At 45.6% G+C, this 12,402-nt stretch overlaps 1 protein-coding gene across 2 annotated transcripts in view; it reads right to left on the reverse strand.

Annotated features, from left to right (window-relative positions):
• Positions 1-1,037, reverse strand: part of LOC144145722 (uncharacterized) — a 44,461-nt gene extending 43,424 nt beyond the window's left edge. Inside the window, exon 1 of one of the 2 annotated variants that reach the window (XM_077677420.1) lies at positions 639-1,037. The gene's annotated coding sequence lies outside the window, so the exon portion shown is untranslated. Of the gene's footprint in view, positions 1-599 lie in introns of both variants that reach the window. The other variant, XM_077677421.1, reaches the window with a different exon arrangement.
• Positions 1,038-12,402: the final 11,365 nt, after the last annotated feature.

Raw genomic sequence — 12,402 nt, forward strand, 5'->3', positions numbered from 1 at the left:
TTATGGATGCAATTAGGCATTATATACGCTTGGACGATAATACAGACAGGGAAACCAAACAAACTTTTAACAGCGGGGGAAGGGGGGGGGGTGACTATATTCAATATAACAATATGCACTAGAGGATTTGATAAGTTGCAACCAGAATAAAAATGCCGAAAGCACTTTATGCTTACAACTACTCAAGAGGCAACCGTAATTTGTCGCCATTTCTCGTAAATAATGCACAGATCACCACATTATGCGTCAGTTAGCCTCTGACGCTCCAAGTGGTGTTCATCGATATCACGATAATTTTTTTTCCTTGTGCTGTGTAGTTGACCAAAGGGCCACTCTCTTTGCTACGCGGTTGCGTCTCAACGCTGCGCTCATTTTTACCACAAACACACATTGAAGAAAATGCTGGCAATGAAGCCGAAAAATTACTACTGCAAGGCAGCACAACGAAGCTGTGACGAAATCTTCTATCGTAACCGGTACACATGAATAATCTATGCGGATTACGTCAGTCAAACTTGCCCTTTCCACTTTTCCCCCCTTCTCCTGCCCCCCCCCCCCCCTTTCCCTACCTTGTAATATCTTTGCAACGCCACACTGACCTTGAACGAATAGATGTAAACCATTCAGTGCGGGCTCACCGTATGTCGCTCGGCGGGCTGAAAGTGATCTCTTTCGTCACAGCGACGCATTTGGTGACCTCACAGGTCCGGGATCTTTATTAACTTAAACACACACGCGCACACATCCGCCGTAACACATCTTCAGTAGCGGCCGCTACACGCCCGCCCTCCCGGGACCGCTGAATAGCGCATTCTAAAAGCGTCTCGACTTCACGGACTCCCAGGCAAGCGCTCGCGAAATCCGCGCTCGTCTGATTACGAAACAGACGCTGAAGGAGGTTGGGGGGGATCTCCGTGCCAGTGGTGAAACGTAACTCCTCACGCGCATTGCGTGGTGAAGTCAGTGAGATGCCACGGCCGTTCACCGGTACGACCGCGAAGTGGAAGACCCCGCTGGCGCCAGTTATTCACGTCCGGTGCGCCTTATGTTCGCTCCTCGGGTTGTCGGCAAACCAGGAAAGATCGCAGCAGCTGCGCAAAGGAAGCTAAGCCGTGTCCTTCAGTGGGAGAAAGAGATAAAGAAAGGCAAGGCGAAGCGTCAACCGCGGAGAGTCAGCAGGCGGAAAAAAAGCTACTTTGCCTGTCATTTTATCATGCGTGCCCGTTTCTTGTTGTTGCTCACGCGAGCATGAAAATTGCGAAATTGGCGACGTTCTCTTGAGTCTTACTCGGTGCCCGATGGCATTGTGAATACAGAACAGCGTGCGAACTATGTATCGAATGCGGAACTCGCGCTCCGTTAACAACCCCGGGTGGTCCGTTTGAGCATACGATCTGCTGCACTAACTCGTATACGAAAAATGAGTACTGTAAACACTGAATTTTTCGGCACCGAGGTAATTAACAATCATTCAAGAGGCCGTGAGCCCTCTCACGCTTTTTTTACATTTTATTTATTGGAAATTAGGCTATAATAATTAACTTGTTGACCGTTCAGTCTAGCCGATCTTTTTTATCATTGTTGCAAAACAGCAAAGAGCCTCAAAATTTTCCGAACGCCTTGGACTAACTTTTGCGCGAGTTTCTTGAAAGCTAGGGAATTTATTACGGTAAACGAAATATGTAAATATGAATGTGTGAAGCGAAAGTGTGGCCGCGCTTTGGAGAAAATGAGATGTCGTGATGCGTGTTTCGGAATCCAACAACATTGTCGCAAAAAATGTCCGGCAACGTTTCAAAAATGCTTCAATCATGTCTCGACTAATTTCTTGCGTATAATCCGAAATTTCAGAAAAAGTGTGAAATGGTCCAGGCCTGCTTCAGTTGATCATAATTTTTTTTTCTTACAAAATTTTCAATTTTACAACAAACATCCACGCAGTTGAAGAAAAATTTGTCCTGGCCCAGGACGAATTTTTTCCCGGTCCCGGGTTTGAATCCTGGACCAGGACGAATTTTTCTTCAACTGCAAAGTTTCTGAGGAAACTGTACAGCTTTCCTTTGTAGCTGTATGCGTGCATTCAGGTGGATGTCAATCTTTCCTTCGAACAATGTGTTCTTTATTTATTCTTTACTGCGACACCGGGCGCCTAGGATTCCCTGGCCTTATTTACCCACGTAGGACACCACTGGCGACTAGAAACAAGAAATAAAGCTTCACTGTGAGAACATCAGGAAAACTCTCCGTGCACTTCCTGTTCCAAATAAACCTCTAACCAACACGAAACTTGAGCACGAGGAGGCGGGTTCCATTCCCGGCTGCGGCGGCCGCCTTTTTGATGGAAGCGAAAAGCAAAAACACCCGTGGGTACGACATTTCGGCCCATGTTAAAGATCCCCAGGTGGACAAAATTAAACCGGAGCCCTCCACTACGGCGCGCCTCATCGCCTGTGAAATGTCGGCGCGTTAAACCCCACAATCAATCAATCAATTACCACGCAACTATATACGCATTCTTCGACGCATACACTTAAATACCCTCCTTAGACCTGCTCGTTCCTTTCTCTACCATGCCCGGCCCTCTCCAGCATGTCCCAATTGTCCCAATCCGTACGCTAATTTAGAACATTGTATTTTCTCCTGCCCCATACAGTCCCCACACTTTCCGCACCCTCCACCTCCAACATGGCGGACTTGGTGAGCCTCGGACCAGTTGACGGACCAGTTAGAGTTGGTGAACCTGGCCCGAGACGTTCTCGACGCTTAATGTTGTGTTTGAATAACTTTTAAGTGCAGATCACTTTAGGGGCTCGCCTTCTCGCCGTAGCTCGCTGGGACACGTAGCGCATAACGCTCGACTGCCGGAATCACGCGGCGCAGTGAGATAAGGCATTCAAGTAGAGCCCCTACCGTTGTCAGATGGTGGGGAGTTTGGCACCAAAGTGCCGCACCCCGGAGCAGCAAAACTCAACCACCGATCATCATTCAACTCCGATGACGCCACTCATGGTAGGGTCTCCCCCGGAGCGAGGGAGAATCTTCTCGTAGCGGAGACCCGTCGTAGCGGCGTCCCACAGAGGCTTTGAAAACCAATCGGTTTATATAGTCATAACCGTTCAAACTTGTGAAGCGCTGGCACTTGTCATACGTCTCCCCGTTGCTCAGCGCAGAGAAAACTGCAGGTACGTTTGAGCCAAAACATACGTAATTAAGCGGCAGCGCCCGCGTTCATTTAGTTTGGAACGGTCGTTGTGTTGATTTTTACGATAGTAACCGAAAAAAGTGACAGTGAAACGCCGCCCCGTGTGGGAGGAAAAGCGAGCACAAAAAGAACATAACTCCCGCTGGCGCAGTTTCGGGCAGGGGGTGCGCGAGCACTGCGGAGGCGAGAATTTTGAATTGCTTTGAGTGATAGCAGTGAGCGGATGACGGCGCTACAGCCCATTATGACGAATGACTGCTCTGCACATGCGACAGCTTTCACATTGAGTGGAACGGCTTTAATTTTTTTCCTCCTCCCCCTTACAGCGGCGGCCATTTTCTGTACTGAACAACAGCTACTACTACAACGCCGCGTGCGACAGGATCAGGCACATGCGGCATTCGTCGTAAAGCCTTACATTCGTGAAATGTTCTTAAATGAATGCAATAATTACTCTTCAAGTTCTAGTTCCTTTTATTACGGTTATATCGCTTCTTAATTTCCCCACTATGTTTCCCACCGGGACTGTCTGGCAATATTTCCTTCGCTTGTTATGCTCTAGCCGTTGCGAATCTATTACTGCCCGCATGGTGTGGTTTATTTTCATTCACAATTCGCCAATGAAGGTTTATAGTGCTTTTCCGCCTTGCTTCTTCTCGGGCTAATTATTTCCGGACCTGTTAACCATCGCGGGAAAGTTGTCTAAACATTTGCGTTACTCCTAGTGTTTTTTTAAATGCAGAGCATTTCTTTAACTCACATGTAGCGTCCGCCGTCCGTCCGCAACAGCTCAGCGCGCAGGTGCGCCCTCTCCCCCACTCCTCCTCTCCCGCATCACGCTACCCTCCTCGCTCTCAAGAACAGGTCCGCACCCCTTCCCCTACACTATATAAAAAAATAATACTTATCGGCGCCTGGTTTCGATCCCACGACCCTGCGGGCGGAACGCAAAGAACAGGGTGCTCTACCCACTCCGCCAAAAAGCCGACACAGAATGGAAGGCTACGAACGCGCCTTATATATCCTTGACTCATTCAAACTACGTCAAGAAGCTGCTGATACAACGCATTCACTACCTGTGGGTGGAACGCGAGGTACATGGTGCTCTTCCAACTGCGCCACAAAACCGACACAGAATGAAAGGCTACGAACGCGCCTTATATCCTTGACTCATTCAAACTACGTCAAGAAGCTGCTGATACAACGCATTCACTACCACCAACTCCCCAAACACTAAACGTTAACGCAATACACCCACCCCCTATGCGACGCATTTACTCGAGTCCCCCCCGCGCGGGGAGACGGGCCCAATTTTTTTATTGTAAGGGGGTTGTTTGTTGAACCTGCTGTTTTTTTTTGGGGCTTCAAATCGCTGTCGATCACACTAAACTTTTTTACACCCTTTTTGACCGAAAAGGGTGTAAAAACCTTGTCCCATGGCTAACACCTTTAAAAGGTGTTTTCGCCAAAAAAGGGTGTACGGACGAAAAAAGGGTGTAAGAACAAAAAAAAGGTGTTGAGGATGCTCAACACCCTTAAAGGGTGGTGAGGACGCTCAACACCCTAAATAAAGGGTGTTGAGCATCCTCACACCGTTTTTTAAAGGTGATGGCACGCGCAGTACCATGGTGTTGCGCATGTCATCACCATAGCCTTGGAGGCTTGCGACCTATCACCATGGTGTCCTAATGCAATTCATGGCGACAGGTGTATGTCTGGAGGCTCTGTAAGTAAATGAAATGCAACAATTTATGACTAATGGCACAATTTTAAGTTATATATACAGTGATCCCTCGTGGCATCAAACGCGGATATCTTGAAATATCGGTTAACTTGACATGACACACAAAAAAAACGTAGTAGTCTGAACCAAAAAAGAAGAAATAATAGAACTTCCCAATTTCATGCACGTGACGATCACAACATTGGTGCACTAGAGGGACCACTGAAAACCGTTATCAGTGTGCTCACTACACATTAGCATTCAAGTGATACAACTAGACAGAACTGGACCCCCACTACAATTGCAATCATGTTTTCTGGTGGTAGCTTCCAAAAACAATATCCCATGTGATGTGCACCCGTAGAGAACTTGTATTGGTATTTGTCGTCACAACTTTTTTAAAAGGCAGACAACCACATTTATAAGTTCTATTGACCATAAATTGCACAATTTCTTTTGTGTCAAAAATCTTGAGACTCAAGCCGAATGAAACCACGTTTTCCGAACAAACTTTTACAATCGACAGTAAATGTTGCAACACAAAAAAAGAAACAAGAATGTTTGCAAAATTCTGTGCATGAATCCTGAGACTAAAACTAATTCACAACCATAAACTATGATTGAGGTGTCTATTAATAAACATTTTGGCAACTTCTCTTAAAACTTTACAGCCAAGCACATACCAAATATTAAGATACAAGCAATTATGAACTTCCTTCCCTCCGAATGCAATGAGGTGGACACAGCAGTCTGAACTATAAAGAACATTTACCTTTGACCCATCCTATAGCCGGTATTCATTGAAAAGTTTAGCTGTCAATTTCTTCGTTTGGCAACACTGAATGAAATAGCCACGAACATGGCTGATCGCACGGCTCGTGCCACTGCGGCCGCACGCCGAAGAAAAATATAACACCGACGTGCGTCGCCTGCTCCGTTTCAACCGATTCTCAACAGTGGTGTCATCAAAGTTGTTATTAAAAGCACTCGCGTTGGAGTCAAGGCATTACTTTGCGTTTGGCGGGCTAGAGCTTGGAATGTCCAAACCATATCATGCGCTTAGCACGGACAAGTACCGCCAGAATCCAAGCACACCCTTTAGGGTGCTTGGATTCTTTCGCCGCAGGAGCACCCTTTTCTGCCCAAAATATCATAGGTAGGAGCTTTTCCTGCAAAAGCACCCACCTAAAGGGGTACAAAAAGGGTGCATCATCCTCGGTTCACAAATGGCGCTGCAGGTGTGCAGCCACATATGGCACAGTATGACACACAATTACGGTATGAAACATTCGTGCTTTCCAAGCTCCGTTCTATGAGACATTCCATTAAAGCTCAATGTCAGCTGATAATTTACTTGAACTTTCTGACCCACCGATTTTTGAAACATCCATTTATAAAGTCTAATATTACAGCCAAATCGCAGTACAGAAGTTGTATCATTAGAGGATGTTGATTATTCGAAACGGTGTTAAAAATTCAATTTTATGTTCATTTTGCTATACTGCAGCGCACATCCTTCGAGCTTCACTGCACAGCATAAACGTGTTATGCAGTGAAAGCAAGAAGGCGTGCAACAAATCAACTGCACAAAAGTTCTTCGAACCTTAAAACCCTTGGCTTCTCAGCATTTCATCAAACTTCCAATCACGGTAGCTACTCGCAATGTTTAGTGCCTTATTCTTGAGCTGAGCAGAAAAGCTCAATATTAAGGCAGACCAAATACCATATGTATACTTCCCTACGTACTGTGGCTTTATTCTACCCATAAAAGTTGGGTCCCCACTGCCACTTATTTTATTTTACATTATTCTTTTTGCTTCATGAAAAATGACCCCACATAGCAATACCAAGAACTGTAAACATCACAGAACACTGCATATGGGTTCCCTGGTTGAAATGTGATGACATTGTTGTTATAGCAGTATTTTATCATGAGTCTAGCTTGTGCATGGTGCCTTGCATTATGTCCCTGCTGGTGGATGTGGGGTCATTTTTCGATGTTGCAAATGAAAAGCCAACAGCCAGTGCCCATTAGTTTCGTCTAGTATTACGAGGTGCGTCATGGGAACCATCAAACCCGTCTATAGCCCTTTTAAGAGTTGACTAGAAGTAAAATCAGCAATATTATCAATAAAACGTTTAGCATCTTTTTTATTAGCAGCTTTACTGTTGCTGCTTGCCATATTTAGGTTTTTTCTGCTTTTCTTAATGACATTTTTGTTTCGCTGAGAAGGTGCATAACCAATGAAAGCTTTTCTGCAAACCTTTGGTAGCTATGCAATTGTTAGAAAATATTTTACTAAATAAGGCAGCTTAAACTTAGAATACTTGCATTTAGAAACATTAAAATCAATTTAAATTGATCATACATTTCTGGCTGTTTTTACACAAAGCTGCACATGGGATATTAAGTGCACCGCGAGGAGGGCTCTGGATTAGCTTTGGCAACTTTGGGATATTTATTGTGGACTTAAATCTCCACACATGGGTATTTTCACTTTCTGCCTCCACCAGGAAAATGGCCACCAATTTAGAGAGCTATTCTTACTAGTATTTGATGTACATTTTAAAATAATCTCAAGTATTATAGCCACAAAATTATTCTCTACAACAGCACCCAGCGGGTGCTGTTATAGAGAGATTGTGCACTACACCAGACAATGTACTACACTGTCGAGAGCTTTGACATCTACAAAGCAAGCTAACACTGGTAAAATGTTTCATACCATAATTACTGTGTGTTCAAAGCTCACGTGTGAAGTACAGATACTGGTGCTTCAGCAAGAACCGAGGATGAGCACCCTTCCTGGTTCTGAAAAAAAATAAACATGGAAAAATGCTTTAAGCAGGATTAAGAAACAGGGTTGAAAGAAAGTGAGCAAGCAATTCTTTCAAAATATGCAAAGCAATGCAAACAAATATTTATTTCAACTTCATCTCTACAAAAGACAATCTCATTAAGGCTGGTAATGGGGTCTTGGGTAAAAAAAGAGCAGAGAGCACTTATATAAATGCTACAGGGAACCTTCAAGCCAAAAATTGCTTGAGCACTTAAACTAATCACTGTTGAACAAATTCATGAAAATTGAATGGATGAAAAACCAGCGGTAAACACAGGACACAGTTAAAAGAGAACAACAGGACAAGTTTATCCCGTCGTTCTCTTCCGTACCCTGTGTTTTCCACTGGTTTTTCATCCATTCAAACATGTACCAACTAGCACAGTTCGATGCCTTGGTATCATAAAAAGACGAATTGTCACTCCTTACAGACAGTTGAAAAAAAAGAAAGTATAAAGCAGGTGACAAAATTAAAATGACAGCAGATTGGTTAACTTTTAATTTTAAGTGATAATATAAAAAATAATGGCATGAATGAAAGTGAGCAGCAACCACAGGACCATGATGCTAGGCCAACATTCCACTTTGAAGCAAAATATCCGCTTTCAACGCTACATAGGCCAAACATGCAATGCGGCAACCCTTTAGGCCCACAAAACCTTCCATAATCTTTAAAAAAGCTACAATTTAGTTGAGAAAAACTGACCACAACAAATTGGAATTGACAACTAGATACAGTTGTCACACCAAAGCAAGCCGGCGAAAGATGAACAGATATCTAGCTGTTCTACCCCCTATTTGTGCCCTAGCCTCTGATCCGCTGCAGCAAACAAAAAAATTGTTTATATGTAGAACTATGGCTCTTGGTCAAACATAGACAGTTCTAATGAAGGAGCCAAGTAGGTTTCGAAACGTTTGGAACGCTTCGGATAAAGTCCTTGGTTAGAGTATTATATTTGTTTCCATCAAACACAAAACAAAAAATGCATGGTAAAGCGCTAACATTAACTTTGTCTACTGCGGTTCCTTCATGGTGACATCACTACAGGAACCAAAAATACAATACAGTGCATTAAAGGGGCCATTCGGACAACATAGAAGTTCGCTTCGTTCGAAATATTTCCTGTTTTATAGTGCCCCACCGCTTCAGCAAATGATGCTGCATTCACTGAGAAATTAATTTAGGTTAAAAGTCTGATTCTCCCACCATATCGTGTGTTTTTGGGATGTCAGCAATGAAGCCATAAGTGCATGTAATCAAACAAACTACTGCGTCACTCGGGTCTGCAGCCTTGCTAGCCATCAGTCCTCCCAGGTGGAGCTACCATACTCATCCACAAACCGTTGTTTGCCATTGCTTTGTTTTTGACCGCGTCTGCACCTGGCTTGTTTTCGTTACTGTAGAAAGTAATGGTTTTGTGAAACATGAGGTATCCTCGACAAACAGGGTCACGTAAGACAACATCGCCTATGCCAATCGGCCAGGGCCGTGCAAGCCAACTCCAAAGCGGCGGAGTGCTGTGCAGCTAAAACAAGCATAGTGCACGCCGTACCAACAGCAGTGCGCATCGGTACTTGTATGTGTACGCGTATTTTCGTAACTTTCATTGTTTACTGCCCCATTTTTACTGCTGTAAAATGAATATGCATTACATTTAAGCGCAAATAGCTCGTTCGGCATGCTTATAATGCCTGCCCAATTTGCGTTTGCTTTTGCCGGCCTCAGCCAATCGCACAGCTGGGGACATATGACATCATAGGTACTGCTGTGGGAAATGAGCTAGTGGGTCGCATGGCCATTCCCTTTTTCCTAATTATATAGCTTATTCGAGTGAAGTGCAGCTAAAAATGGTGTCAGTATGATTCTAACGAGGCAATCTGTCGAATGAATCAAACTTGTGTGTTGTCTGCATGGCCCCTCTAAGCAAAGAGAAGGCAGCCAATTTTTTTATTTAGGCTGCCTTCATGCACACAGTACGGGACTCCTGACATATTTACAGTTGCAATAAAAATCAGAAATAGAACGAATATACATTGGACACTCCACAATGTCCAAAAAGAAAGGAATAATGTGCGAGTGAGCTACCTAAAACACTGCGACAGAAGATCATATACATCAAGGCAACTAATAAAAACCATGGCTAGTGCATAGCCACTACGCAGCTCATTTGTTAAGAGCTTATGTGCGTCCCCACAAGTTGGCTGTGTAAACCCACTGACACCTAACAGAGTCAAGGTTCGACGAAAACTCGTCAGGGGAGGGTGATTCATTGATGAAATACAAGCAGGCACTCGCCTGGTCAAAAACAAATAAATAAAGACGCCTTGGGGCCCCTACTGGCCCCTTGTTCACAATGAAGAGGGGGTGAAAGGTCGCGACTATCTATAGGTTCGGTGGCGCAGATTGCGCATGTATATCTCGGGGAGATTACCCCGCTACCGGTTAATCGTGTTTTTAGTTGGTTGAATATGCTCTGATCCTAAAAGTAGTCGTGTTGACAGGCGCTTCTCTGATGCGATTATGCTTGCGGAATCCTAATCAATGGAGTGGTCAGTAGCCAGGTGATGATCCGCCGCCGAGGCAATTCAACTTGCATTGCCTTTTTTGACATCGTTCTGGTGCTATTGAATTCTTTTAAAAATTTCCAGTTTCACCTATGTAGGATTAGGAACGAAAAAGAGACGCCGACCAGTCCAAACAAAACGTACTGACGTTTGGGCTTCCAGCACGGAAGCCTTGTTCACAATAAATGCATCACCAGAAGTGGGTCGTTTAAGTGGGCTTAAATAATCGCTGCAAAGAGCGTGCGTAGATCGGGTTTAGATTTCCGTCGTTACGATTGACTGTGTTAGATGTGGTCTGAATGATTAGTGATTCCAGATGTAGCCGTGATGCTGTCACTTTTTCTGTAGCGACGATTCTTGCATTGTCCCAATCAATCTTGTGGTCATTCACGACGGCGTGTTCGGCTAAAGCATTGTTGCGGACGCTTTTATTCTTTACGTCACGTGCGTACTGCTGCAGACGATTCTTATAATTTCCTGATTTCCCGATATACACGCCACTGCAGTCTGCACAAGGTATCTCGTATACCACACCGGGGAAGCGCTCCTTGGGCAAGCGGTCCTTGACTCTCACGAGCTCATGGCGCATCTTTTTGGCTGGAACGTGGGCCACCTGCACGTCATATTCCCGTAGGATACGTGCCAAACATTCACTTGTTCCTGGAAGGTAGGGCACAGGAGCTCACTTCATCGGGGCAGTTGGCGTTCCGTTGCGTTTTTAAAGTGCCCAGGATAACCGCAGCTAGCCAGGTCGTCCCGTACCTTTGCCGTGTCCACCGCCGCATCCTCGGGCTTCGAGCACAATCTTTTTGCACGCTGCAGTAGCGTTCTAACAACAGCCATCTTGCGGGAAGCGGGGTGCACGGAGTTGAAGTTCAGGTAGCGGCCTGTGTGCGTTTCCTTGCGGTACACGCTGAAACGTAGCCTCTGGCCCTGCCGAGACACGAGGACGTCCAGGAAGGGAAGTTTGCCATTGGCCCCCTCTTCTGACGTGAACTGAATGGCACGTTCCATACTGTTGAGGTGGGCCAGCAAGCTGTTCGCCGCGTCTTTCTGAACGACGCCGAAACAATCGTCGACATAACGCAAGAACACTTTTGGTTGAGGGGCAAAGGAGGCTAGCGCGCGTGCTTCCAGCGCTTCCATAGTCAGGTTCGCCGCCGTGACCGAAATAGCGGCACCCATTGGAGTCTCCTGCCTTTGCTTGTAAAAATGGCCTATAAAGACGAAGTACGTATTGTTGAGGCAAAAATCTAGAAGCCTACGTAGTTCTGGCACATCCATCGGTGATCTCTTGGGCAACGTCTGATCAGCCTTGAGAGCAGCGGTGCATAGGTTGACAGCCAGGTCAATCGGAATGCTCGTGAAAAGGGACTTCACGTCGAAGGACACCATCAAGTCGTCTTTCTCGATCACGGTGTTGCGAGTCTTCTCGACAAAATCGAAAGAATTACGAATGTGAGTGGTCCCTTTACCGACGAGCGGCGCCAGAACTTGGTGCAGGAACTTCGACAGGTGGCCCTGCACCAAGTTCTGGCTCCGCTCGTCGGTAAAGGGACCACTCACATTCGTAATTCTTTCAATTTTGTCGAGAAGACTCGCAACACCGTGATCGAGAAAGACGACTTGATGGTGTCCTTCGACGTGAAGTCCCTTTCCACGAGCATTCCGATTGACCTGGCTGTCAAACTATGCACCGCTGCTCTCGAGGCTGATCAAACGCCCAAGAGATCACCGATGGATGAGCCAGAACTACGCAGGCTTCTAGATTTTTGCCTGAACAATACGTACTTCGTCTTTATAGGCCATTTTTACAAGCAAAGGCAGGAGACTCCAATGGGTGCCGCTATTTCGGTCACGGCGGCGAACCTGACCATGGAAGCGCTGGAAGCACGCGCGCTAGCCTCCTTTGCCCCTCAACCAAAAGTGTTCTTGCGTTATGTCGACGATTGTTTCGGCGTCGTTCAGAAAGACGCGGCGAACAGCTTGCTGGCCCACCTCAACAGTATGGAACGTGCCATTCAGTTCACGTCAGAAGAGGGGGCCGATGGCAAACTTCCCTTCCTGGACGT

The sequence above is a fragment of the Haemaphysalis longicornis genome, unplaced genomic scaffold (genome assembly GCF_048455015.1).
Source record: "Haemaphysalis longicornis isolate Haplotype H1 unplaced genomic scaffold, Haemaphysalis longicornis Haplotype H1 scaffold_7, whole genome shotgun sequence".
Taxonomy (NCBI): Eukaryota; Metazoa; Arthropoda; class Arachnida; order Ixodida; family Ixodidae; genus Haemaphysalis; species Haemaphysalis longicornis.